This window comes from Lycium barbarum, chromosome 6 (genome assembly GCF_019175385.1).
Source record: "Lycium barbarum isolate Lr01 chromosome 6, ASM1917538v2, whole genome shotgun sequence".
In the NCBI taxonomy this organism is placed as follows: domain Eukaryota; kingdom Viridiplantae; phylum Streptophyta; class Magnoliopsida; order Solanales; family Solanaceae; genus Lycium; species Lycium barbarum.
Genome location: NC_083342.1, coordinates 49,242,113 through 49,255,705, shown reverse-complemented (window position 1 = coordinate 49,255,705; position 13,593 = coordinate 49,242,113).

Here is a 13,593-nt window from a genome sequence, read left to right as displayed (position 1 = left end):
CACATTTAAAACCTCAATCCCATACTTATATAAAAATCATATAAAATTAACATAATTTCTCATGATTACATACAAGCACTTCCAATACCAATTCAAGTCATTAAACCTTTATTTGCATCACAAAGGCCACAACGATGCTATTAACAACTAACTAAAATTTAATTCACTTCTTCCTTCCCTCACATAGCTCACGGTCACACCCACACACACTCACAACACACAAAGTCTTCATACTTTTCATTGATTTCATAAGGCCATAACAACATAATCAACATACTAACAAGTTTAACCATTTCCCTCCATCCAACTACTCCCCACGGTTACAACACAAACACACACCACACGGCCACCACATGCATGCAACACTCCCATAATTCTCATATACTCTACATATGCTACAACATATACATAATTCCTCCAACATAAAAAGTAAGAATCTTACCTTTTCCACTTTCTTTCCACTTGCCAAAAGGAGCACTTTCTTGCCTTGAAAATTATACCAACTTGGAGAGCACCTTGAGCTTGTTACTAATTTAAGAAGAACAAGATTTTTGGGTGAAGATTGAAGGCTAGGAAATTTTCTTCTTTTTTTTTTTTTCTCTTGGAGCCGATTGCTCCTCTTTTTTTTTCTTGATTTTTCCTTTATCTTCTTGAAACTTCTAAGGCCAAGGATCCTTTTATAATTAATTTGCACATGAATAAGTAATAAAATCATGGGCTTGGGCCACTATGTGGCCGGCCACCCTTCCAAATATTGGGCCTCATTTTTCTTTTCATTTATTTGGCCCAATGAATAAAATTCTTGTTTGTAATTTCCGAAACAAATTTCCTAAATTCCAATTTTTGCCCTTGGCCTCCTCTCGTATTTCCACATCAATATTTTCATAAACAACACACACATATATTAATTCAAATCACCATTTGACCTTATTCCTTATAATTCAAAATTATTTCGTATTTTCCGAAGATTCAAAAATGCCGGATGTAACACTAAGTAAGGGTCGGGTGCCCATCACACCCTAGGGAGATTAGGGTGTGACATACCCGGCCCGTTTTGGGACTCGGTGGACAAAATCATGTCATCATGCTTTCATATCATCATGCATGCATATACATATACATATATATATATATACCGTACCCGACCCTCTAGTGAGGGACTCGGTGAATGAAGTCATGCCGTACCCGGCCCATTAAGGGACTCGGTGGATAGAATCATGCATGTGAACATCATATATCATATACATACCGTACCCGGCCCTCTAGTGAGGGACTCGGTGAATCAAATCATCATATGCCCTCCTGGCCACCATAACACGTCATCATATCATCATATACATATACCGTACCCGGCCCTCTAATGAGGGACTCGGTGAACAATGCAGTGAAGTGCGCACGATAACATACCCGACCCGGGACTCGGTGAACGATGCATTGAGGCATGCACGAGCAGAGTAGTGAGAAACTATATGCATATAAATCAAGACTCGATAGACAAGTATACTTACCGACACTTGAAGGCTCAGAAACAAGTTTCGGGTCAATCCGACTTAGTATAAGAAAGTTATGAGCGTTTGAAGTACAGAACCTTCTACGAACGTTTCAGAAGCCATTTTTAGAAAATCAAAGCAACAATCATATCAAGTACCTTTCGGATATCGTTATGGATCAAATCAAATAGAGCTTTTGGAACCATATGTACATATCAAAATATATCAAAGACTCAATGGAATAATCGAACGTGCTAGCATTTGAAGATCAAAACTTTAGTCATATCAATTATCTTTCGAATTTCATTCGGAAACATATCAAACAGAACTTCGGACATCATAGATACGCATCAAAACCATATGAAACAGCTTATGGAAATCAAGAATGTTAGCCATCCTAGTGGCTCTAAGAATGGGAGTTTCTTTGGAATCATATACATATCGTCTATTCATTTCACAAGGATCATGCCAAAAGAAAGAAAGGGTAAGCCTTACATACCTGTTCCACGTCCTATTAGCTACGCTTATTTACCCAAGCTTGCTAGTCTACATTCAAAAGAATTCACACAATCATTAGATTCGTCGTCATACACTTGCCTTAGTTTCTCAAATAAATTTACTCATAATCTACCGAAATTTCGGCAGCATTTCCCCTGTAAATACATCCATCCCCGAGAATCCAACTCGGCCAAATCATCAACAACAAATCCGAGAATTTAACTCGGCCAAATTATCAACTACAATACCAACAGTCATTCTAACAATATCACAATCAATTCAAAACGCATACTAACGTTAGCAACTTCTTTCCACAAACTTCGACGGCGTTTCATTTATGTTCAATTCATAATTGCTTACATTTTCAAGTACTAATCCGCAACCATTCAAACAATATTCAAGAACATTTCAAACAATCCGTTCAATATTCAAAACAATTCAACCAATACTCTACTTCATCCGAAATCTCCCAAATGCAACAAGAACAATAACAACACATTTCCTTCCTTCAAATTCATGAACTACACCAACAATTCACACACCAACAACATTGTTTTCCATAAACAAGAAATGGCTTTTAACATCACATTAGCTTCTAAACAACTCTCCAACACTTACAACTTCAACTTGAATCATTAAACTTTCATTTTCATCGTGGATTCCATTACAACAACAACTAAAATACTTACGAAGAATTGATTCATTCTCTTCCATACCTTACAACAACCACACGGCCACAGCATATATCCATATTTTCATGAATTTCATCCACTTTTACCTACTACAACATACATAATCATCCATACCATATGAAAAGAAGATTAAATCTTACCTTTTTCACTTAACTCCTCACTTGGCTAGAATTTGTAGCTTGCAAGAATAGATGTTTTACTTGCTCCAATGACTACTTCACTTTGCTAGGGACCTTCCAATTAGTAGAAATACTAGGAGAAAATAATTTTTGATCAAATTTTTTTCCAAGGTTCTTGCTTGGTGTATATGGCCGAATGGCCTTGTTGGTTTTTCTCCTTCTCCAAGTTTCTTGAGATTTCTATGGATGAAATGATAAATATGACCATTTAATCTCTTTTATACACATGCACAATTTGTCCATGTGGGCCAAGGCCCATCCTAGCTTGGACGACCACATGGCCCCTTATTCAAGCCTTTTTTTTGTTTTGTAATTCATAAAAAAAAATATTTTTCCAATTCCAAATTTTCCCTTAGCCTTCCTCAACATTACCATAGACCACCTTGTGAGTTACCCTTTTTACCCCTAGCCTTTCTTAATATTTCCACTTCAAAAACTTTCAAGAATAACTTGTGTGCTAAACAAGATCAAAATATAGCCTTGTCCTTAACTTCCCACAATTCTCTTAAATTATCCGAATGTACAAAATACGAGATATAACAAAGGCAACGGGTCTGAGAATGGTACAAGTAAAACCCTTCAAGCGGGGAAGTAAGTAAAGAGAATACAAGGGTAGAGGTTGAAACGATGGACCCTAAGATGTGACAGATATAGACTCTAAAACAAAGAGTGAGAGTTACGTAGAAATGAGTCTAATAACTAGTAAATAAATGAACACGAATTGAGCAAGCATCGGAGACTGTACGGGAAATCTTTCATGAAGACCTTGAACCATGTGAAATTGAGGGCGAATAACTCAAGGGGTATTGTAAAGGATAGCGATGTTATACTAGAATAGAGGCAAAGGCACTAACGGTAAAGTCGTAATTAATGATATTGCAATTTATAAGCGGCAATTAAGAAAGGTACCTAAGGTTTTCTATAGTAGAACATAAGATATGATAATCAAGGGAAAAAAATAAAGGAAGGAAGAGAGTATGACGAGATAAGTTACTACAGATAGACAAAAGAGCTTAGGCATATATAATCACCAAGCCTAGCCATGGTCGAGTACGCGAAACACCGAGCCTTCGTGGTCGGGTATGCTATGTATATGAATATGACTATGGATACGATATGTAAATGAGTACAATTATGAATACGGATACGAATATGGATACATGTATATGTATAGATGTGTACAACTTACGAATGCAATAAGATCATTGAATGATGAGGGTCACGACATGCTAGACGAGTCCTAGTTAGAATATATTGGTTATAAGATCATCATAATCAGTATACTTGTACAGGATCGATTCAACATTCGAGGACGAATGTTCCCAAGGGGGGAAGAATGTTACACCTCGAAAAACTTTTCCGTTCATGCACAGTGAATAGTCTGACGAAGGGTGCGACGTTTGCGATGTTTTGATAAGTAAGAAATAACATTTGATGATTCTAAATGAGATTTCAAAGACATTCAAAGTAAGAGAAGAAAGTTTGCCAAGAAAGACAAGGTATACGTTATGTATTGAGAAGGATTTACGAGTAACGATGTCTGATGATTTAATGATGCTTTGGAGAAGAGTTATAACATCCTTTAATGATTTAATGATGCTTTGGAGAAGAGTTCCATAAGGATTGGAGATCAAACGAGTCGACGAGAACGAAATCGGAATAGCTGGGCATTATACAGCCCAACATGCTGGCCGTATAAATTATACTAGCCGAATGTTAGGCCGTATATTTATCCCAGATGGGCAACCTTATCTAGACCAAATCTACGGCTAGACATACGGTCAGTATAATTTATACGGACCGTATGTTGGTCTGTAGAAATGGATCGGAACATATTTGAGTATTATTAATAAGGGTCCAAGTCTTATTTTATTTCATTTCCCTTCACTACCCTTCTCTCTAAAACATCTCTCTACACTTCTCCCACAAGAATTCAAGAGATATTAGTGATCAAATACATCAGAATAAGTGAATCAAGTGTAAGAAACCCATTAAAGTTCATCCAAGGCAAGGAATCCAAGTGAAGGTGAAACTAGGGTTTTGCTCAAGTGAGGTGTTTGCACCCAAGGTTCATTCCTACACCATCTAAGGTAAGTTTTATGGTATTTATATGTTGTTTAAGGTATTTGAAAGTTGAAACACTTGGATTGTAGAAGAATATAGAAAAATGGGTCATGAATGTGGGAATAGTGTCATTTTAAGTAATAGCTTGAATTGAGTCACGATTCTTGATGTGTTGTGATATGGTTATGTTATAAATGATATTAAGGTCATGGGGTAAGCATTATATGTAATAAAACGTACTAGTATACTATGACCATGATTATGGATGAATTGAAGTGGAATTGTGAAATGGGGGTAATGTAGATGAATGACGATTGTTGGTTATGATATTGTGAACGTTATTATAAATGTTTGGGAGTTGATATAAAATATGGGGAAGGTTGTATAAACAAAGGAAATGCTGCCCAATTTTCTCTAGCTTTAGTAAGCACGTTCATATAATCGATTAGCTAACGTGAATGCGAGTTCTCTTGAAGGTAGAAACGTGAGCATTGAAGGAGAACAACCAAGCGATGGAAATTGTTAAGCGAAAGAGGTATATAAGGCTAGTCCCTTCTTTCTAAGGAAGGACTCGTATGGAAATATTCCTCCTATCTTTCTATGATTTTCCTACATATCGGAAATTATGAATCTACAATTATAAAGAGCTTCATACAAGATAAAGAAAAGAGATACGTTACGAGCATGACAATACCGATGATGAATCTAAGTCTATAAGTCCTAAAGCTCATGATACAACTTTCCTACGAAACTAATGATCCTCATATATGATTCCTATGATATTATTTTCCCTCCTCCTCCATAACTTTCTTACATTCCGGGAACTATGAGTTAAAGTTGATAAAGAGCTTCTTATGAGATAAAGATGAGGAATATGTCATGAATATGATAATAATGATGAAAAGTTTAAGCCTAGAGATTCTAAAGTAAGATATGATGTCCAAGAAGTTAATTATCCTATTTACGATCCCTTGATGTTGTTCATGGTGTACACTCACCTTAAAATGTTTGTTCCTTCAAGGTGAGATATGATGAATATGATTACTCCATAATGTAATCGGGGGTTCTCGACCTTATGTCACCCCGACATCGCTATAGATTGTCTATAAGCTCTAATGCATGACCTCTAACTAATGTTCCGAAAAGTTACGAGTCTATATTCATAGGGGTTTCCATATGAGATAAAGGTAAGAGATATGCCATAGATACGATGATGGTAATGATGAGCCTAAGTTAGAGATTATAGAGTCCATCATGCGATATTTTTACGAAGTTCATGCTATGAACATGGTATGATTTTCATAGATTGTCGTTAAATTCAAATGCATGCTCTATGAAAAGCTATGATAAGCTTATGATATATATGTGATGATAATGATGACGATGTTGATAGTGATGACGCTAAAGATATTTATGGGCTTTTATGTATATGTGCCTATGTATAGCTATTATGAAACCTCAAGCTTATATGGCCGGGTAGAATATATATATATATATACACGAACAGTTGGGTACGGACACCACTGAGCCTTGGTAGGGCCGGGTATGGATATCACTGAGCCTTGGTAGGGCCAGGCACGAACAACACTGAGCCTTAGTAGGGCCAGGCACGTATAACACCAGGCATTATTATAGCTGGGTACGTAAGACACCGAACCTATATGATCGGGTACAATACTACTATGTATTTAAATGTTTGAAAAGCCAGAAAGACATGTATGTGATATTGTCGAGCCACTATGTGGCTGAATACGGATAATGTTTAATGTGTATGCGTAGATACGGTATTATGATATACATATGATATGATGACGTATACGCTATGATGATACATGTATTATGATTATATATGAGATAAGCATGAAAAGTATCCACCCCTAAAAGTTACGCAGGTTATATCTTCATCTCGTGACTTATGATTTCTCTATTATTTTCATTTCATTCATGCCTTACATACTCAGTACAATATTCGTACTGACGTGCGTTTTCTTTGGACGTTGTGTTCTTTCCCACAGGTAGACAGGGAGGCGACCCATAATTATAGAAGCCGATAAGCAGATTTTTTAGAGCACTTCATTATTTCGGAGGTGCCACTGATTCACTATTTTGTGTACGTATATGTTTTGGGCATGACGGGGTCCTGTCCCATCCATATGTCTAGTACTCTAGTAGAGGCTCGTAGATACATATGTGTGGGTAGCATGGTCTCACGATGTTACTATTGTATGTATATTATTTTGATAGCCGAAGGGCTTCTGTATGGAAAGGTAATTATGTTTCCAAATGAAAAATGGTTTTCCTATTAGTTGAGTATGAATTTGATGAATGAATGCTTTATGTGTACGTTGGGTAACGGTATGATGAGTGGTGCTCGGTGGTTAGCCCCGGGTACCCATCATGGCCCTAGGCAGGTCGTGACATAGTTTCATTAGTTTTACAAACTAAATTTAAACATATCACTGACTCCAACTATTCTAACATCCAGTCCAACCATGCAATTACATTTTCATAATTAATTATCTAATATGATTGCAAACTCAATGGTTGTCACTATGATTACTACCACTACGTGATCTTCTTGTGTCCATAGGTGAAAGGGATACACTAGCGGCATCACTTGGCTGCAAAAAAAATTGAATGATAACTATAACTTCATAATGAATCTGTGTTATAATGTAATTTTGCAGTCTCTCCAGAAAAGAACAGAAGACTAAGCCATAAAACTCACTCCTAATGACATCACTACTTGATGAGACTATGAAAAAGATGCAGATGTAACAGTAGTAACACAGGTTTTACTGAAAAGGAGTTATAATAGGAAAACATAATCGTCGGAGATGACTTCACCAGGTAAACTGCAAAACTATTTGATCAATCATCAAATGCAAGCCCTTAATCGGTCCTTTATGTAAAGAAAATAAGATGTTTAACCAATGTCAACATGGGGGTAAATACGTCATTTTCAATGTTTCATTGATTCCATTAGGTCCGCAGTGGGATTTTTTACTTAGTCGGGCTGTTGGTTTGGGTCCCAACGCGGTCGGGTGTGATTTGGACCGTTGGATGAGAATCTAGTATTTTGAAAAATTGGAGTTGACCTTAGTTAACACCAGGTCAAGACGACCTATTTTTGAAATTCTGAGTGCCCGAGCAGGTTCGTAGCGTATTTTATAACTGAAATGCATATTTGATTTGTTTCCGGGGGTTCACAATGTGTTTCGAGTGTTGGATCGACAATCCGGAGAAACCAGAAAATCTGGTTTAAGCTGTTGCTAGTTTTCTTCATCGCGATCGCAATGGAAGGACCTCGATAGCAAAGCTTGGGCTTCGATATGTCTCACGTTTGCGGAAGGGAAATAGGGTTGGGGTGGGTCGAGTTGGCTCATCGCGTTCTCAATTGCTTGGTCGCGATCGCGATGGGCTGGGACGGGGCAAACCGTGATCGCAAACTGGGTCTCGCGGCCGCAAAGGGCATTTCAGAACTGTACAAGATAAAATCTTATGTCGAACTCCATTCTTTCTAAATAAATTTTGGGAGCTAGAGAGCTCAGATTTGAGTGATTTCTTCAAGATTCAACCTTGGCGTAAGATTCTAACCTTCATTTAAGTATTTCCCCATGTTTGCAGCCATTATTTATTGATTCCTTCCATGATTTAGAACTTAGAATAAGGGCTATTCCATGGAAATGAGTTTGGTATCAGATTGAATGTCTAATTGTGAATAGATTTCCATGATTTTAGAATTCTCACTATTTAGACTATGGGTAAGATGAATTCAAGTTCAAATGTATGGGTCATTACTTAATCTAGAGGGCTATAAATATTTAAATGAGGTTTATTATTATGTTTAATATTTTTCTTTTCAAATGCTATATTGTTATAAAATGTGCAATGTTTTTTTCTTTTAAAAATATATGTTATTCTTGTAACAATTTTGGGAAAACACCAAAAATTTCCCATGAAAGGAAAAATAATTACCCAAGTTTGCCCCCAAGTTTTCCTTTTTAGTCTTTGTTTGTGATGTCGCCCAAATTACACCTTTTAATGTAAAGCGATCGTTGTCAAATATATAACCCAGCTTATTTGGGTTGAATCCCATAGAGAATACGACGAGAAACACATCCCATTAATTTATGTAATTCTGTCACGACCCGACTAGGGGCCGTGACGAGTACCCGATACTTGTACCGAGCACCCCTTATCTATCATATTACCTTTACCTCATGGCAAGCCGTGTAAACAGAGCCATATTTTTTTTTCCTTTCTGAACATTAACATTAGCAGCGTCACCATAAACATAAGTAGTAAGCTTTCCACTATCGCGTTATACCGGGACGCGAACAATTCAAAATACAACACATCTAACTGTACATAGCTGACTGTGCATATCTGTCTACGAGCCTCTAGACATACTACACTTATACATAGAAAGGGCCGAGTACTGTCGTGCCCGAATGTACATACACAAAATAGTACCGCTGGAGTGAGGCTCCGAAACAACTGGAGCGTTGTCAAGTGTGGCTGGTAGAGCTTCTAAGGATCACGTCCACCTGTCTGCTGACCTGCGCGGCATGAAACGCAGCGTCCACAAGAAGGGACGTCAGTACGAATAGTGTACCGAGTATGTAAGGCATAAAAGATAATATAAACAGTAACATAGAGTACGATTAACAATATCATGGAGTCATAGGACATATAACGGGGCAGGAAAGTAACCTGTACGTGGGAAGGCCTCTGTTTCAGGCCGGCTATCATGTAGGCTTGTCCTTTTCTCTTGGAGACATTTCTTTCTCGTAGACACAGTAGATAGGATTTATATCGTGTCATATTTTATCGTATTATGTGCCGCTCTATCATGGCGTGTCGTATCACGTCATGTCGTAGCATCTCATATCACAGTATATCTTGGCATAGCGTATCATGTCATAGCATCGCCCCTTTTTCAGAACACGGTGTCTCTTATTCTCGTATACAGAAAATAGTACAATTCAGTAAACGGTATCTTTTACTCACATTTACAGACGCCGAATACATCGGCTCTCCCAACCCCCCTCCCCAACGGTGTCCCAACACATCATATCATATATATCATACATCATATATATACAGACGCCGCGTACGGCTCTCCCATATCCCGCGTCTGGGCATCCCGCGTCCAGGATGAAATCCAGCTGAATCAGGTGGTGATATAACAGTGGCCCTTCCCCTTTCCCCATACATATACGTGTACATTTACTTCTCTATTATACATATACATGTCTTATATACAAATACTTGTCCTATATACATATACATGTCTATACACATATCCCTGTATCATATAACCAGCATGCACGGGAGTCCAAAGAAAGTTACGTCTATCGGAGTGACATAAAGTCGGTAACCTCCGATTACATTATAGAATACTCGTGATCGCTTTGTCTCACCTTGAAGGAACGAGTATTTTAAGGTGAGACTATCAACGGAGAATAATATTAAAGTAAACGTAGAATGAAATCGTGGGCATCATAGATGACAGTTCATAGACTTTGAAATCTTTAGAAAATAAAGTCATGGCTAGGAAATATAAATAGGATTCAAAAATTAGTTTATCATTTTCATGTTTACATAAGATACTTAGCTTAGTCATCTTGGTCATAGAGTCGTTCCGGTAGTACGTATCATAGGCATATCCTCTTATCTAACATCATTGTTATCATTATCGGCATAGAAGTGCCCTCGTTAGAGGAGTCATAGTACTTAACATTTGGTAACGAAATCGGGATCAAAGGTTCCCTTTGGATTCACTTAAAGTAAGTCAAGCAAGACTGTAAGGAAAATCTGAGAGTAACGGGCCCACCTCGGGCCGGATGGGGTGGCGTATATGATTTACATATGTTACGTGTCATGTCATTACTTGTGAGGGTTCTAGGGTAATCGAGTCCCATTTATGCAAGTTCTAGGGGTTTAGGAGGTCTTTCCATCATTTTGCACACTTTCTAGTTCAATTCTATTGAACAAAAAGGGGAAACTTTAGGTGCGGATTTCGGGGAACAGAGTTGTCCCCGAGGCTCGTACCCAACTTATTACAGCTAAGACATGCCATAGAAGGAAGGGTGAAGCCTTACATACCTCTTTCCGCTCCTTTTGCTATTCCAAATTCACGTTGCAATTTCGTCAAAATCTGCCAATTAGTCACATTTACCAAAACTTTTGTTAGGTTACTTAAACTTGAAGTCTTAAGGTAACACTTGGCTACCGAAATTCCGGCAGCATTTCCTCTGTAAATACACCATCCTCAACATTCAACTAGCAAGTTTTCAATCAACAACAACCCGGGAATTCAAACCCGGCCAAACCATTAACATAAACTCAACAATCTACAAATGATTCCAACTTCGATGTAAATCGTTAAATCCTCATTTTCATCATGGGATCCACAACTACTGCAATCAAAACACTAAGAAAAAAAAAATTAATTCATCATTCCAATCCAACATCACACCTACAATCGGCCAACATACAACACACATATTCCCATTTATTTCATTCATTTCTTGACATAACAACAACCAACATGATATATATACACTACATGCATATTTTCCATGAATTCTTCACCCATCTCAACTCACTACAATAACAACAAACATGCTACATAAAACAATAGGTTCATCACCCTTACACAACACCCACATACACGGCTACAACTTCCACAACCCATATGTTCATGACTTTTATTCACTTCTACATACTACAACAACCCAAGATGTCAAATAAAATTTGTTCATCATTCCAATATAAGGCAACAATATACACGGCCCTACACACACAATATACCTCACGGCCACATCACAACATCAATATTCTTCATGAATTTCATCCATTTTAGCATACTACAACACATATAAACCATTCATAACACTTAAAACAAGATTAAAACTCACCTTTCTTCTTCAACTTCTCACTTGACTACAACTTGGCAACTTGTATGATTATGAATTTTTCTTGCTTCCACAACAACTCCACTTTGCTAAGGACCATCTACTTGGTAGAAAATAATTTTTGAAGGAATTTTTATCAATTTTCCTTGGCAATTTTTTCTATGGCCGTTTCTCTCCTTCTCTTTGGTTCCTTATGTCTCTTGAACTTTCTAGAGTTGTAGAATGATAAATTGATCTTATTTTTCAAGACTTGGACACATTTATACACACAAAGGGGCACATGGCCGGTCATGTTCCCTCTATTTTCCACTAATTTCTTTGAATTTCTTTCTAGATTATCCTTTAAGGCTTAAAACAAAATACATAATCTCTTTGACTTGGTCAACTTTTGCCCACATGTGCATGTCTTGCAATATAACATAAGCACATGTCCCCTTTTATGGATTAAATCAATTGGCCAACATGGCCTTTTCATGAAGGCCTTGTGAAATCACCATTTTCCCCCTAGCCCTTTGCGTAATTACCTTGAGTCATTTCATGAATTTCTCTCTTCGCCCTTAATATTTCTCAATAATTTCGTACTAATAATACCCATAAACAATATTCATAGTCCATTTGTATTTAAAATAACTTTGAGAAGTAGTCATTTCCTTAACTTCCCACGATTACCTCAAATTATCTGAACGTTCAAAATGCGGGCTATAACAAATTCGCTTTACTATGTTCTCTATTTCTTTAAGTAACCAAGTTTTAATTCAAAACTGGTTGAAATGTTTGTTTACTCACAATTTGTTAATTTTGATAAAGGGGTTAGGGTTGTGAATCTTAGTAGGTGCTTGGCCATGCAATATGAAATCATGATTTCATACTTTGATTTCAAATCACCGTTTGTTTATGCAATTTGAACAAATCATGATTTTAAAATTTCAACTTCAACTTCAAATCATGATTTCAAATCCCAAATTCTCCAAAAACATATGATTTGGGATTCCAAATCATGACTTCAATTATTTTAAATGTAAAACTTGACCTATAAGTTTATATTGTGTAAACAAAGATCCATAAGTTGGTATATATATTAACCAATTATGTTTACCAACCATTTATATCAAACATTAAAGGATTTGCAAGTTCATAGTATATTTATAACAAATTTACTCTTCCAACCATTTACCAAATATCCATACCATGTAGGGGGATTATATTAAAGATTAGTTACACAACAAATAGAGGGAGGTGCATGTTTAGCTAAAACCCTCCTGGTGCACGTTTAGCCAAGGTAGGATAACTTGCTCCAAGTATTGCACAACGGTGGAAACGACACCCACTACTGGCATCGATGACGGCAATGGTTACTCATGCTAGTGGAATACTACAACCTCTATACCAATTGAATTTTGAAAGCTTCCTCCCAGCTCAGTTTCAACCTATTGCCGAGGATGAGGTGCATGACTTGGATACTGAAACACAAATTAGGGTTGATGGAAAATGACCGACAACTGTGACGATGAAAGTCTCTCACTGACTCCAGTTCTCTGAGGATGGAACCTCTGCAAACCCTACGCCTGCAATAGAGAATCATTCTCCTTTAATAAAAAAGAAAGATGATGAAGGAGAAGAGAACAACCGTAGTTCACAGATGGGCCAACCTCTTGATATTTATCGCACCAGCTCAATGCAACAGTAAGCTTGTTGTTCAAATTAATGAAGCTGACATTAAGGACCAAGAGGATCATTAGACAACTGC